The sequence below is a fragment of the Urocitellus parryii genome, chromosome X (assembly GCF_045843805.1).
Source record: "Urocitellus parryii isolate mUroPar1 chromosome X, mUroPar1.hap1, whole genome shotgun sequence".
Lineage (NCBI taxonomy): Eukaryota > Metazoa > Chordata > Mammalia > Rodentia > Sciuridae > Urocitellus > Urocitellus parryii.
Window position 1 is genome coordinate 123,564,416 of NC_135547.1, and position 13,579 is coordinate 123,577,994.

General features: G+C 37.6%; 1 pseudogene; it reads left to right on the forward strand.

Moving 5' to 3' along the window:
- The first annotated feature begins 805 nt into the window (after positions 1 to 805).
- On the forward strand, positions 806 to 1,421 carry LOC144250719 (pecanex-like protein 4 pseudogene; annotated as a pseudogene).
- Positions 1,422 to 13,579: the final 12,158 nt, after the last annotated feature.

Genomic DNA, 13,579 nt, shown 5'->3' on the forward strand with positions numbered 1-13,579 from the left:
TAGCCATGTGAAGTCCTGGGCCAAAATTTTTAATCACAAGTTTTTGTTGTTGTTGTTGTTTGTTTGTTTGTTCTGGGGAGTTAACTCTGGGGCACTTCACCCAGAACTTAATTTGAGCCACATCCTCAGCCATTTTTATTTTTTCATTTAGAGGCAGGGTCTCACTAAGTTGCTTAGGGCCTTGGTAAGTTGCTGAAGCTAACCTTAAACTTGTGAATCTCTTACCTCAGCCTCCCAAGTTGCTGAGATTACAGGCATGCACAACTGCACCTGAAAGAATGGAAGTTTCTTTAGGACAGGGATCTTAGTTGGGTCTAAGTTTGTATCCTCAGCACTTTGAACATGACTGGCATATAATTGTGCTCAAGCAATATGTATAAACTGATTGAATGAATGAATGAATAGGTAGCCAATAAATATGTTTAATATTCATTTGTTTGACAATAATCAATTGAACTACTAGTATCTGCCAAGAACTGAGACAATGTGGATTTTATAAAAATGAAACAGGCCTGTCATTTGTCCCTGATGAGCTTCTTGTTGAGTTGGAAAGACAAAATACTTTCTCAAGTTAAAAGAAGACCTTGGAGCCATGGAAACCAGGAGTAACCATGGAGGCATCTCTGGGATTTTGCTTTGGGGCCACTGCAGCTTCTATGCCTCCAGCCAGCTTCCAGGTGGGAGTGCTCACCTGGGGGTTTACCAGCAGAAGTGCAGACTTCAGGCTGCCTTTGCACTGCCTCTTCCCTCCAGTGATTTAAGAGTCTTCTGGTTACAGAAAAGGATGTGATTTTCAGAATAATCCTGCGTGAAAAGGATGAATCCAGATGTGCTTCTGCTAAACGATTACAAACAGGACTTCTTTTTTGAAGCACATTCCACAGACTCTTCTTGGAGGCCTTCAACTCAAGTTAGGCTTTTGTGTATATGTTAATCAAATTATCCTTTTTCTGATGCCATGGGTTTTGGGTGGAATGGGAACACTTTTGCACCAATTGGGCATCCTGAAAGACTATTATATAGCATCATTTGCTGGTGGACTAATGCTTTTCACTGCATTTGTCATCACAAGTTTATATGCCAAAAACAAATCAGTGACAGTAGAAAGAATGCTAACCACAGATATCTTAGCTGAGGAAGATGAGCATGAATTTACAAGCTGTGCTGGTGCTGAGACTGTCAAATTTCTAATTCCTGGCAAGAAATATATAGCCAATATAATTTTTCATTCTGTTCTTGCTGGGCTAGTATGTGCTCTTGGAACGTGGTATCTGCTTCCAAATAGAATAACCATGCTGAGTGGCAGTACAGGGAGCACTGCTCCTCTATTTGTTTTTGAATGGCTAACATTGTGTATAGGGGAATTCAAGATGAATAGAGTACTTCTAATTCTGTTATATAGAAGGAATACTGATTTATGAATGAATTTTTTATAGAAGAAAAATAGAACTTTTTAAAACAATTCTTTACAAAATTGTTTAATAGCATGTGTAATACGAATTGTAATGCATTCCACTGTCATATATAAATAAAAAATTTGTTTAATAGCAACTTTTGCTTTCCTTTGCATAATCTGACTTTTCCCCTCTGTTTGTATAGATCATAGATTTCTTTTTTCCAGGTTAGTGTCCAGGTAGAAATGTACAGGCATGTTATGAACTTAATATTTATGTTCCCTCAAAATTCACAAATTGAATCCCAAACCCCAATATGATATTATTTGGAGATACAGCCTTTGGGAGGTAATTAGGTCGTGAAGGTGAGGTCCTGGTCTGATGGATGGGATTAGTGCTCTTTTGAGATACATAAAAGAGTTTGAACTCTCTGCATAAGGAGAGCAAGAAGGGGGTCATCTGTAGGCCTGGAAGAAAGCTCTCACCAGAATCCTACTCTAATATTGGACTACCAGCATTCAGAAACGTGAGAAAATAAGTTTCTGGAGTTTCCACCCAGTCTGATATTTTGTTATGGTAACTCACACTATGACTTGGGTATTAAGAAGTGGCATGCTTTTATAACAAAATTTAAAAATGTAGAAGTGGCTTTGTAATTGGTTAATGGGTAGAGATTAAAAGAGTTTGGGAATGTGTGCTAGAAACAGAAATGTTAGAGGTAACTGTGATGAGATTTCAGATGGAAATGTGTAGCATGTTATTGAAATTGGGGGAAAAAAGGTAATCCTTGTTATTAAGTGGCAAACAACTTGGCTGCACAGTGTTATAGCATTTGCAAGTGATGCAATTGGGTATTCACATAAGGAGATTTCAAAGCAAAGTATTGAAGTAGCAGCTTGATTGCCTCTGACTGCTTATAGTAAAATGCAAAAGGACACAGAAAAATTGAAGAGGAAATTGTTAAGCAAAACAATGAACCAGAACTTGAAGATTTGGAATATTCTCAACCTATCCATATATTGGGAAACACAAGAAAGCCTATTCTGATGAGAACATCAAGGCATGGCTGGATTATTCCTTAATAAAGAGTTTATGGGATTATGTGGGTAGAAACACTGCCAGTTTGAATTAAAGGAGATTAAGAAAGGATAAAATGAAGGAAGTCTGTTGAACTTCTTGGATCTTACAAGACAGTTATAGAACCATTCAACTTCGATCTGGAAGTAGTGGCACATACCTGTAATCCCCAGAAGCTGAAGAAGAAGGATCACAAGTTTCAAGGCCAGTCTCAGCAACTTGGTGAAGTTCTCAGAAACTTGGTTAGGGTTAGAGTTATGTTTAGGGTTAGGTTAGAAGTTCTCAGCAACTTGGTGAAGTTCTCAGAAACCTGTATCAAAATTTAAAAAATATACATGTAAAGGGCTGGAGATATATCTCAGTGGTAAAGCACCCTGGGTTTGATCCCCAGTACCAGAGAGAGAGAGAGAGAGAGAGAGAGAGAGAGAGAGAGAGAGAGATAGAGAGAGAGAGAGAGAGACAGAGAGAGAGAGAGAGAGAGAGAGAGAGAGAGAGAGATGTAGTCAGCTGCAAATGTGTATTATTCTACAAGAAAAGAGAAAAATATGCACAAGGTGATTCAGAGATCATTAAGGCTTGGAACCTAACACCCTTTCCTTTTTTCTTATTTTTACCTTTTGAAGTATAGGAATGTTTTTCCTATTTCTGTCTCACCATTGTGTTTTGGAAGTACATAACTTATCTAGATTCACAGGTGATTTAGATGACATTTAATTGAGACTTTAAAGTTAATGCTGGAATAAGTTAAGACTTTGGGGGTCATTGGAACAGTATGAAAGTATCTTGCATGTGAGAAGATTATTAATTTGCAGGTGAGTGCAAGGACAGGGACGGGAAGATATGTACAAAATTGTCTTCTCAAAATTCTTATGTTGAAGCTATAACCCTTGATGCGATGTTAATTAGAGATGGGACCTTTGGGAATTAATTAGGTCATGAATGCGGAGTCCTAGTCTCATGGTTCCCTTATCAGAAGAGACTCAAGAGAACTTGATCTCCCAGGCACCAGGAAAAGACCCCTCACCAGAATCTGACCACTCTAACTCTCTGACCTTGGACTTCCAGCCTCCAATACTGAGAAAATAAATTCCTGATGTTTAAGCCACCTCCTCTATAGTATTTTTTAATGCAACCTAAAACTGAAATAAGACTTTTAAAAATATTTAATCTGTATACTGAAACTGACTTTCATAGAGTCTGCTTGCTATTCCTTAATTCTGAATCTTTTCTAATTGTGCTGTTTATGGATCACAGGACAATATAATACCCATATAGTTCTTCATCTGATCAAATATGTAAAGGAAGAGTTAATCAAAGGAAATCTATCTACAATTGACTTCTTAATATTGCCATTTACTAACTATGAGATAGATACATTACAATTAAATGGTTAATTTTGAAGCAAAAAAAGGAGATCTTGAGATAACATATGTCTAGACAAGGAATGCTGGCAGAGAAGGTGGAGCAGAACTGAAGAAGTATAGATCAGAAATCTATGGAGTAATTGGGAAATAGAGATTTCCTTTAAATCATCAAGAAGAAGAAAAAGGAGAAAAAAGAGGAAGAGGAGAAGGAGGAGAAGAGCAGGAAGAAGAAGAATCTCTTTGAAGTCATATTTTCCAAAATAATTGTTATTTGTACAATGATTTTTTGGGGGGGTACTGGGGATTGAACTCAGGGGCACTCAACAACTGAGCCACATCCTCACCCCTTTTTTATATTTTATTTAGAGACAGGAACTCGCTGAGTTGCTTAGCATCTCACTTTTGCTGAGGCTGGATTTGAACTCAAGATCCTCCTGCTGGGATTACAGGCATGAGCCACCACACCTAACCAATTTATATATTTTTTGGCAGGTTAAATCTGGGTGTAGTGGTGCATGCCTCTGTTCCCAGTGACTCGGAAGGCTAAAGCAGGAGGATCAAAAGTTTGAGCCGAGCCTCAACAACTCAGGCAGGCCCTGTCCCAAAATAAAAAAAATAAAAAGAACTGGGGATGTAGCTCAGTGGTAATGTGTCCCTGGGTGTAATTCCCAGTACAGAAATATATATATTGACTATTGTTTTCCATATTGGAGCTTAGAAACAAGCTCTACTTTAGTCCACTGAATATCTTTCTTCAAAGCAAAAGTCACAGACAAGTTCATAAGAAAGTGAAAACGTCTACCAGTCTAGTCCTCCATCCCAAGAGAAGTGGCAATTTTTACAAAACCATAATCTCCCATTTCTTGAAGAAAGGAAATTGTTTTGGTTCACCAAGCAGTGAAATGGATACTCCCCTTCATCCACTTACTGAGCTGAAGTTAGCCAGCCAAGCACAATACTTCATAGTAGGGAGGCACTGGCTGCAGCTGGTCAGTATCATCCTAGAGTCTCCTAGGACTCTGAGACCAATTAGCTTGACAGTGGGCTTTGAAACTTACAAAGCTTCCTTCCTAGTTACTTTTCTGCTACGAGCACTAATTACAGCCCAGTTATTACCTATGGAGGACAGTGAAAGACAGGTTGAGTCTATATTCTCAGGAAACAATCCACGAGTCAAAAAGCAAGACTCTTAGGAGTGGAATTTGATGTAAGGACTTCCAGCAAGTCCTTGTTAGTGCATCTGATTGAGAGGCAACTCAATTATTTTCTCTCAATTGGCTATCATCCTATACATCTGCTTGCAAACTAGCCTTAAGGAGGACTGGGTTAGCCAGTTCTTACCATGTCAAACACATTATTTTCCTAAATGAAACTTGGTTCATTTTTTGCAATTATGGCAATGTAAGTTTATTATATACATTTTAGAAAATAAATCAAGCATAAAGGAGAAAATAAAAATCAGCTACAAATTAAAAGCCCAGTATAACCTCTGCTGATTTCTGCCCCATCCTTTCTGAAGGTATGAGTCTGTAAATTGGCTGAAATAAACTAACAACAGACATATTAACAAGAGTAAAAGCATCCATGTTTATGGACAATAGTGCCCAGTAACACAATATTTATATATCCTTCCTCGAAGGTGAGTGGAAAATAGGGGGTACAGGCATTTTAGAGGGGTGACAAATGATTTTAGGGAAAACCAGTGAGCTCCAAGAACAAACAGTGGCTCAGGATAAAGTTTTCTGGGTTCCAGGTTTCATGTTTGATTTTCAGTCTCTCCTCCTGTGATATGAGTTTAATCTTACTTGGGTGATGAAATTTTTTTTTTTTTTTAAAGAGAGAGTGAGAGAGGAGAGAGAGAGAGAGAGAATTTTTAATATTTATTTTTTAGTTCTCGGCGGACACAACATCTTTGTTGGTATGTGGTGCTGAGGATCGAACCCGGGCCGCACGCATGCCAGGCGAGCGCGCTACCGCTTGAGCCACATCCCCAGCCCGGGTGATGAAATTTCAATGAGATTATTGAGGGCAATTGTGTTCTGTTTTGGTGTGTCTGGTTTTCAGGCAGAGAAGAGATCATCAGTGAAAAGTCTCTCCCTGTCCTGGAGGGTGGGGAACAATGCAAACATACCTTGGTTCTAAGCCATCTTCTAGGGTTTTCCAATTTCTTTTAGTCCAAAGTGCTCACTCAGCAGCGAAATGCCATACCTTGGGGTATTGTTTTGTGAGTCCCAACTTCCAATCTTATTTATGAGTTGTTATTTCTTTTTAAATAATTGGGATAAATTTTGCATATCCTGCTTCTTATCCTTTTATTTTCTCATTTGATGGTTTCTTGTAGCAAATGTAGAAAATAGTAGGTGGTTAACCATGGGGCAAGCTGGTGTTGGTGACAAGAATTCACAGGTGAACATTTTTTGGCATCTCAGGGCCCCCAAGAATACCCAGGCCTCAGAGCATAAAAATAAATGAATTTGTGGGGCTAGGGTTGTAGCTCAGTGTTAAAGCACTTGCTTTGCATGTGTGAGACACTGGGTTTGATCCTCAGCACCACATAAAAATAAATAAACAAAATAAAGATATTGTGTCCACCTACAACTAAAAAAATTTTTTTAAATGAATGGTGAATGGATTTGTTTCAGGGAAGTCTCAGCCACATACACTCACCAGCCAACACTCAGACCCTCTGCCACTGGCTTCCTGATCCAAGGTGCTTCTTAAAAGTCAGCTCATGGGCATACCCTTTCCCCAACTTTCCCTGTAACTCAGGTGAACCAGCCCAGGCTATGTAAGAGAAGTGCTTAGAAAAACAGATCAAGAAGCACTTGGCATGTTTGTAATTTTTCAAACCTTCCATAAGGTTTGAAAATGCAGACATTTTCTTAATTGGTAGAGATGTCAGAAAAATTATATTTAAAAGAGCTTTAACTCACAATTCTGATGTTGTACCTGTCATGTAGTTAAGAGTTAATTGAAAATATGATGTATCAACTAAATCTACTCAATCACAGCCACGAATAAGTAGGTCATTTTTTTATATCTAGTAACTGAAAATGATTTCTTAAAATTATTTTACTTTATTATCATATTTTTATTTGTTTATTTTGGTACTGAGACTGAACCCAGGGGTGCTTGACCACTGAGCCATATCCCCAGCCCCATTTTGTATTTTATTAGAGTCAGGGTCTATATTGAGTTTCTTAGGGCCTCGCTAAATTCCTGAGGCTGAATTTGAACTTCCAATCCTCCTGCCTTAGCCTCCCTTTGCTGGGATTACAGGCGTGTGCCACCACATCTGACTTAAACTTTATTAAATGTTACTTAGGTCATTAAAGGCTTCAAATGGCTCTGAAAGTCTGCCCGTGCATAGACGCTCTTTTTGCCAGTTGGACCTTTATTAAATATTGCCTTACTGAGTGTGGATTTGAAGACAATATTTTTTCCTATAGGATTTTTGCTTTGTGTAATGGAACAATTATAAGGGAGATGATTTGACATATAATGATTTTGTTAGGGAAAAGGGAGCTGCCCCTCCACACTCTGAAGGACTGGTAATTGAGTTTGCTAAAATAAGCCAGCAAGAGGCTGAGTGACATGTGAAAAGACATACATGTACAGGGGCATCTCAGGAAAATGAGTACCAATAAGCCAATGACATTGAAAAATGTACATAACATCTTCATAGGGGAGAGGGAGGTGAAGGATATAGGCACTTGAGAGGAAGAGTAAAATGGTTTTCAGAGGAAATGAATGGGCCTGGATAACAGAAATAAACATGGGATAAAGTTTACTTGGGCTTTGGGTGTAATGTCACCTCTAATCTTCTTTCTTACCAATTAATACTCGAGAAAATTCAGCCTTTAGGTAGATAGAAGAACTTTGCAGAAAGCCAATTTCTGCGTTTCAGGAAGGGAAAGGGATGGGAGTCAGGAGGTTCTTGGTTCTTCTACAGTTCAAGACACTAGCATGGCTGGGTATGGTGGCATACACCTGTAATCCAGTGTCTCAGGAGACTGAGGCAGGAGGATCACAAGTTTGAGGCCAGCCTCAGAAACTTAGCAAGACTCTCTCTCAAAATAAAAAAGATTTAAAAAGTTGGAGATGTATCTTGGTGGAAAAGTGCCCCTGGATTCAATCCTCAGTGCCAATAACAAACAAACAACATTAGCATACAGATACCATAGTTTGGGGTGTCATTCTCTGAGCCCCAACAATTTCTCATGAGAAAACATTTTAACCAAGGAAAAAGAGATGATGGAACAAAGCTGAGAGAACATGGCAGTGGGTCATGGGTACATTTTTTTAAAAAATGGAATCAACAGAGTCGAGTGCTATCATTTTCTAGGCAATGTTCCCAGTTTTAACTCATCTAATCTTCACAGCAGTCTAAGACAGATCTTATTATATCTAAGATAATAAAACTGAGGCACAGAGAGGGTTAGTAACAGCCACAGTCACAAGTAGAAAAAGAAACAGAGCCAGGATCCAAAACCAAGTAGCCTACTTCTATAATCTCTGCTCTATTTGCTCACAGATTCATGAGCTATAAAAAAATCCTGAAAGGGTCTCTATCTGCTTTATTCAACCATTAACCAGTCAAGAAACACTTAGTAAGCACCCCTTCTGTGCCAGGCATTGTATCAGATCCTGGGAATCTGATGATCCATATAATGTAATACCTGTCCTCAAGGAGTGCATTCAGTGGGGGAGACAGGTAAAAAAAGCAATTACCATTGTACTTGGCCTTCCAACCCAATCAAGTTGAAGTGAGTCTAGGAACAACATAATACCATTTAAAAAACTTGAGCATTAAATTATACATATAAAAATATAGGTGTTCCCTTGCAGGGTGCATCGACTACCTGTTTCTTTGTGAATTAATTGACCCCATAAGGCAAGCCAGGGATGTGCTTGTGGGGCCTTTCGTGCCACCAGAAGGTTTGTGCAAAAACAACCTGGGAACTGAGAATGAGGGGAAAAGGTATTGCAGAATCTCCTTCCCAAAGAACTCAACAAAATCACGGGCGACAGATGAGCCTACCCCTGTTATTTCCACCTTAAGACTTTTTTTTTTCCTGAAACTCAGGTTATGAGCTGTAAGGGAATGAGGAACGTAGACACATGTTATAAGAAACTTAAAAGAAACTCCTTACAAGAAACTCCCTGATTATGTTATGTTTTCACCATCACAAAACACCACCCTCCACTCTTTTTTCCTTATGAAAGCAAGTCCTTCTGTTGTTGGTATCCAACTTGGCTTCTCCTGCTACAGGTCACACCCCAAATTGCTGCACAGTGCCAAATTGTTGATTGTCATTTATGATGTCTCCTTGAAACAAGCCATGTAATTACTTAATCACATCACAGCTAATCTGCTTGATTGAACAGGACTGTTGGGCTAATCATTGTCCTGGAAGATCTGTCTCCTAGGATATTTCTCATACAGAGGTGGCCAGGTCTTCCACCCAGCTGTTCACATTCAGTCTTTTGTAGATTGTTTTAACTAAGGAAAGACTGGGGTGCTCTTGGCAAGGATGTGTTTAAAGACGTCACAATTGGGCAATTGCTAAAGGTGGTTGGAGCCAGCAGATAGAGTGGATAAGGAGGCCCTGATCAGCTTTTGGGCCAGTGGGGATTCCATCCTGAATTTAAGACCTGTTCACTCTTAGGAAAATCCCAACCCTCTTCTCCCTGCTTATACTGGAAAGGGTAGGGCAGGGTTTGGGTTTATCAGTAACTCACTTATTTTTCTTTGAGCCCAGAAGCCAGATCTTTCCTGCAATCAAACACCACAGAGGAGCTTAGCAGGCTATTGCAAAAGTATTCTGTTTTCTTTAAAGTTCATTTCTTGGAACAGCATCTTATTCTTGGCTTCACTTGGGTCCTGCCAAGCACAGGGGCATTGCTTGGTTCTACTTGAGGGCATGAAAACAAAAACCTACCATTTTTTCTTGGAGAGTAGCAGGAATATCTTTGCTATTTATTTGTCCTTATTTGGGCTCAGTTTCCTGTAACTGCTTTTTTTGGGTTCTTTTCTCGGGCCAATAATAGTAGACACAGTAAATTCATTTGTGCAAACTGCCTGGCTTTGGTCTGTCGTCTGTGTTTTTAAATACGCTTGAGTTATTCTATTACCATTCTATTTAGCAGCCACCCACGTGTGGAATGCTTCCACTTTGAGTGGTAGACATATATATTTTTTAATTCCCAATTTAGAATTTGTTTTAGAATTTAGAAATTTTTTTTAGGGCCCAAGACAGGCAGGGAGAGACACTATCAATTTTTAATAGGGCAGTCTACATAATTTGCAAGGCCCAGTGCAAAATGAAGAGGTGAGAATTCTTTTTAAAAATCCTTAAGATTTTCAAGATAGTGACAGCAGAGCACTAAATCATGTACAAAGACTTTCTGAGCACAGGCCCTCCTGAGTGCAGGGCTCTTCTATCTGCAGGGATCTGTGTAACTGCTTAAGTTGCACACCCATGAGGCCAACCCCAACTCTTTATCATTCACAGGCAACTTGAAGTTTATCCAGGCCCTGTGTTTTCTCTCAGCCACTTTCCTGCTTGCTGGCTTAGGATGAATCTCTGGCCCTTTAAAAACTGATACATCAAGTTGTAGACTAAGAAAATAAATGATATAAAATGAAATTGATTGATTTGACTCCCTGATTGAATGAAAAATGTTCAGTAGGAAAGCAGATAGAGATACCAAATAATAAGAAAAATCTCCACTACCTGATTATTTCATTTGTCCTTATTGTGAAATAGTGAGAGAGAATGAGAGCAAAGAAAAATCCACTACAATAAAATTCAGGTCCTCAAAAAGCTAAACATATATTTTCCATATGACCCAGCAATCTCATGCCTTGGTGTATACCCAAAATAATTGAAAAAAATGATTTAAATAGATCCTTGCATACAAAATTTCATAATAGCTCTGTTTACAATAGTCAAAAAAGCCACATGTCCATCAACAGATGAATGAATAAATAAATCTGTTACATATGCTTACAATAGAAGATTATTTAGCCATAAAAAGGAGTAAAGTACATGCTACAACGTGGATAAACTTGGAAAACATTATGCTAAGCAAAAGAAGCCAATCACAAAAGATCACATATTGCATGATGTCATTTACATGAAATTTCTGAATAGATGAATTCATAGAGACAGAAAGCAGACTGAAGGTTGCCAGGGGCTGTGGGGAGGGGAGAAAAAGAGTCACTGCTAATGTTTTCCCTTTAGGATAAGAAAGTAACTAGAAGCAATATGCAAATTGTTGTGCCTGGCTGTGTTACAATAAAACTTTATTTGTGGACACTGACATTTGAATTTCATATAATTTTCACGTGTCATGAAATATTCATTTTCTTCTGTTTTTTCTTTTTTTAAAAAAATCATTTAAAAATATGAAAGTCATTCTCAGCTTCAAAGCCATATAAATACAGGCAGTGGGAGGGGTTCAATGTGAGGCCAGAATTTGCTGGATTCTATCCAATAAGGGAGGCAGTCAACCAGGAAAGAAATTATTGGGAAAAAAGTAAAGCATATTTCTCACTCAAAATTCGGAATGAAAGATGAGATGAGAAGCACAGACATAGTATTTAAGTCTTCTTCCTGGTTTTAGACTGTGAGGGGAACACTGAAAATTTCTGTCTTACATGGACTATGTTTATGGATACAGCAAAAGAGGACATTGGAATGCTTTTGAAAGCACACTCAGACTCTAGTTTATATGAATAAGCAAGATTATAGAAGCAATCAACAACATAAACACTCTGAATTCTTTTTTATTTAAAAATGCAATGTAATTTGAGATAATCCAAAGTAGACTTTATATTTCACCATTTATTAAAATTAGGTGCTTATAAAGAGCTTAACTGCAAGCCACTCAATAAGTTAGGTGCCACCCCATTTGCTGCAAGAACTTTTAAGACCTGCTAACAAAACATAGAAGCCTGACTTGCACTTTATTAAAACATGGTGATAACTTCATGAGTTTATAAATAAGTTTCTATAAATTTAAATTCTTTGTGTTTGTTTGAAAGGTCTTTAGAACACTCTTTTCATTTTTCAACATGGCATTTTACAAAAGAGACTAAGTAAACTTGTTTCTACAAGTATTTGTTGTGTAAGAAATCAATAGGAAGAGATAAGGTCTCTAAAATTCTTCATCAAGAAAAGAATTCTGGGGCTAGTATAGCTCAGTTGTAGAACCCTTGCCTGGCATGTTGAGGCACTGGGTTTGATTCTCAGCACCACATATAAATAAAATAAAGGTACATTGACAACTAAAAAAAAATTTAAAAAAGAAAAGGATTCTGAAATTTGATGGAGTTATGGGAATTCTTCACATAAATTATATCAGAATACAAATTTAAAAGGATACTTTTATCCCAAGGCTTTTTTGGCCTTAAGGCTAATTAAGATTTGGACAACTTTCTTTTATTATCTAAGATTCCCTTTCTCCAATTCTTTGACTACTTGGCAGATAAACTGTCATAGCATGTATGGAAAGTAATTTTACAAAAGAAATCAGGAGTTTATCATATTTGAATTATTTGAAATCATTGTTCTATCCTCTGGAGAGATTCTGAAAATTAGAGACAGAAATGTTAAGTCCAAAGATGTTTGTCATATAGTGTTACTTCATATTAGCAATACTAGGGAAGTTAATTTTTTTTTTTCAGTATTGGGCATTGAACCCAGGATTTTGAACATACTAGGCAAGTGATCTTCCACTGACCTAAGTCCCCAGCTCTTTCTATTTTGAGACAGATTTTCCTCAAATTGCCTGAGTTGGCCTCGAATTTGCAATTCTGGATTATAGGCATGTGCCACCATGTCCATTTTATATTTTCAACAAAAGGAAGTGATAAAAATAGATTAGAATATAATCATACGATGGACCATTATATAGTTGTTGAAATGTTTAGCCATTAAACCATTTCATTTTATGAGGGGACTCCTTTAGGTTCTAAAAGATAATGTCAATATTCTAAATTACCTAATGGAAAAATCACATGATCATATACTCAAAAATCAGGAAAGATAATTTAAATAAGATTACAGATTTAAGATCAAGCATATAGGTAGATATGTACCAATAAAGGTAAATAAGTAAATGTAATTTTAGTTTTTGACAACAATCCTTACATTGAATTTTTAAAATCATTTTCTTTTTAGTTGTAGATGGACACAATACGTTTATTTTATTTATTTATTTTTATGTGGTGCTGAGGATGGAACCCAGGGTCCCACACGTGCTAGGTGAGCACTCTACCACTGAGCCACAGTCCCAGTTCCCTTACACTGAATTTTTTATAAAGGACTTTCAAGGCTGGGGTTGTTGCTCAGTGGTAGAGCACTCACCTTGCACGTGTGGGACCCTGGGTTCAATCCTCAGCACCACATAAAAATAAATAAGTGAAATAAAGGTATTGTGTCCAACTACAACTAAAAAATACATATTTTTTTAAAAAAAGGACTTTCAACTCTGTGTGATATGTAGGATATATATTAAAACCAAAGTGACTCTGAAAGCAAATGAATCAGTCAAATGCTGAAGAAAGGAAAGGAAGAAGAGAAGGAAAGAATACTAAGACTCTAGGCAATGATTTTCAGACATGATTGAATTGAAGGAAAGAAGCATGAGACAAAAGGGGGGATTTTATTAAAAGAAAAACTGCAATTCATTAAACCATCACATTAAAATATATAAAGGAAAAACTGGAGTACGTAC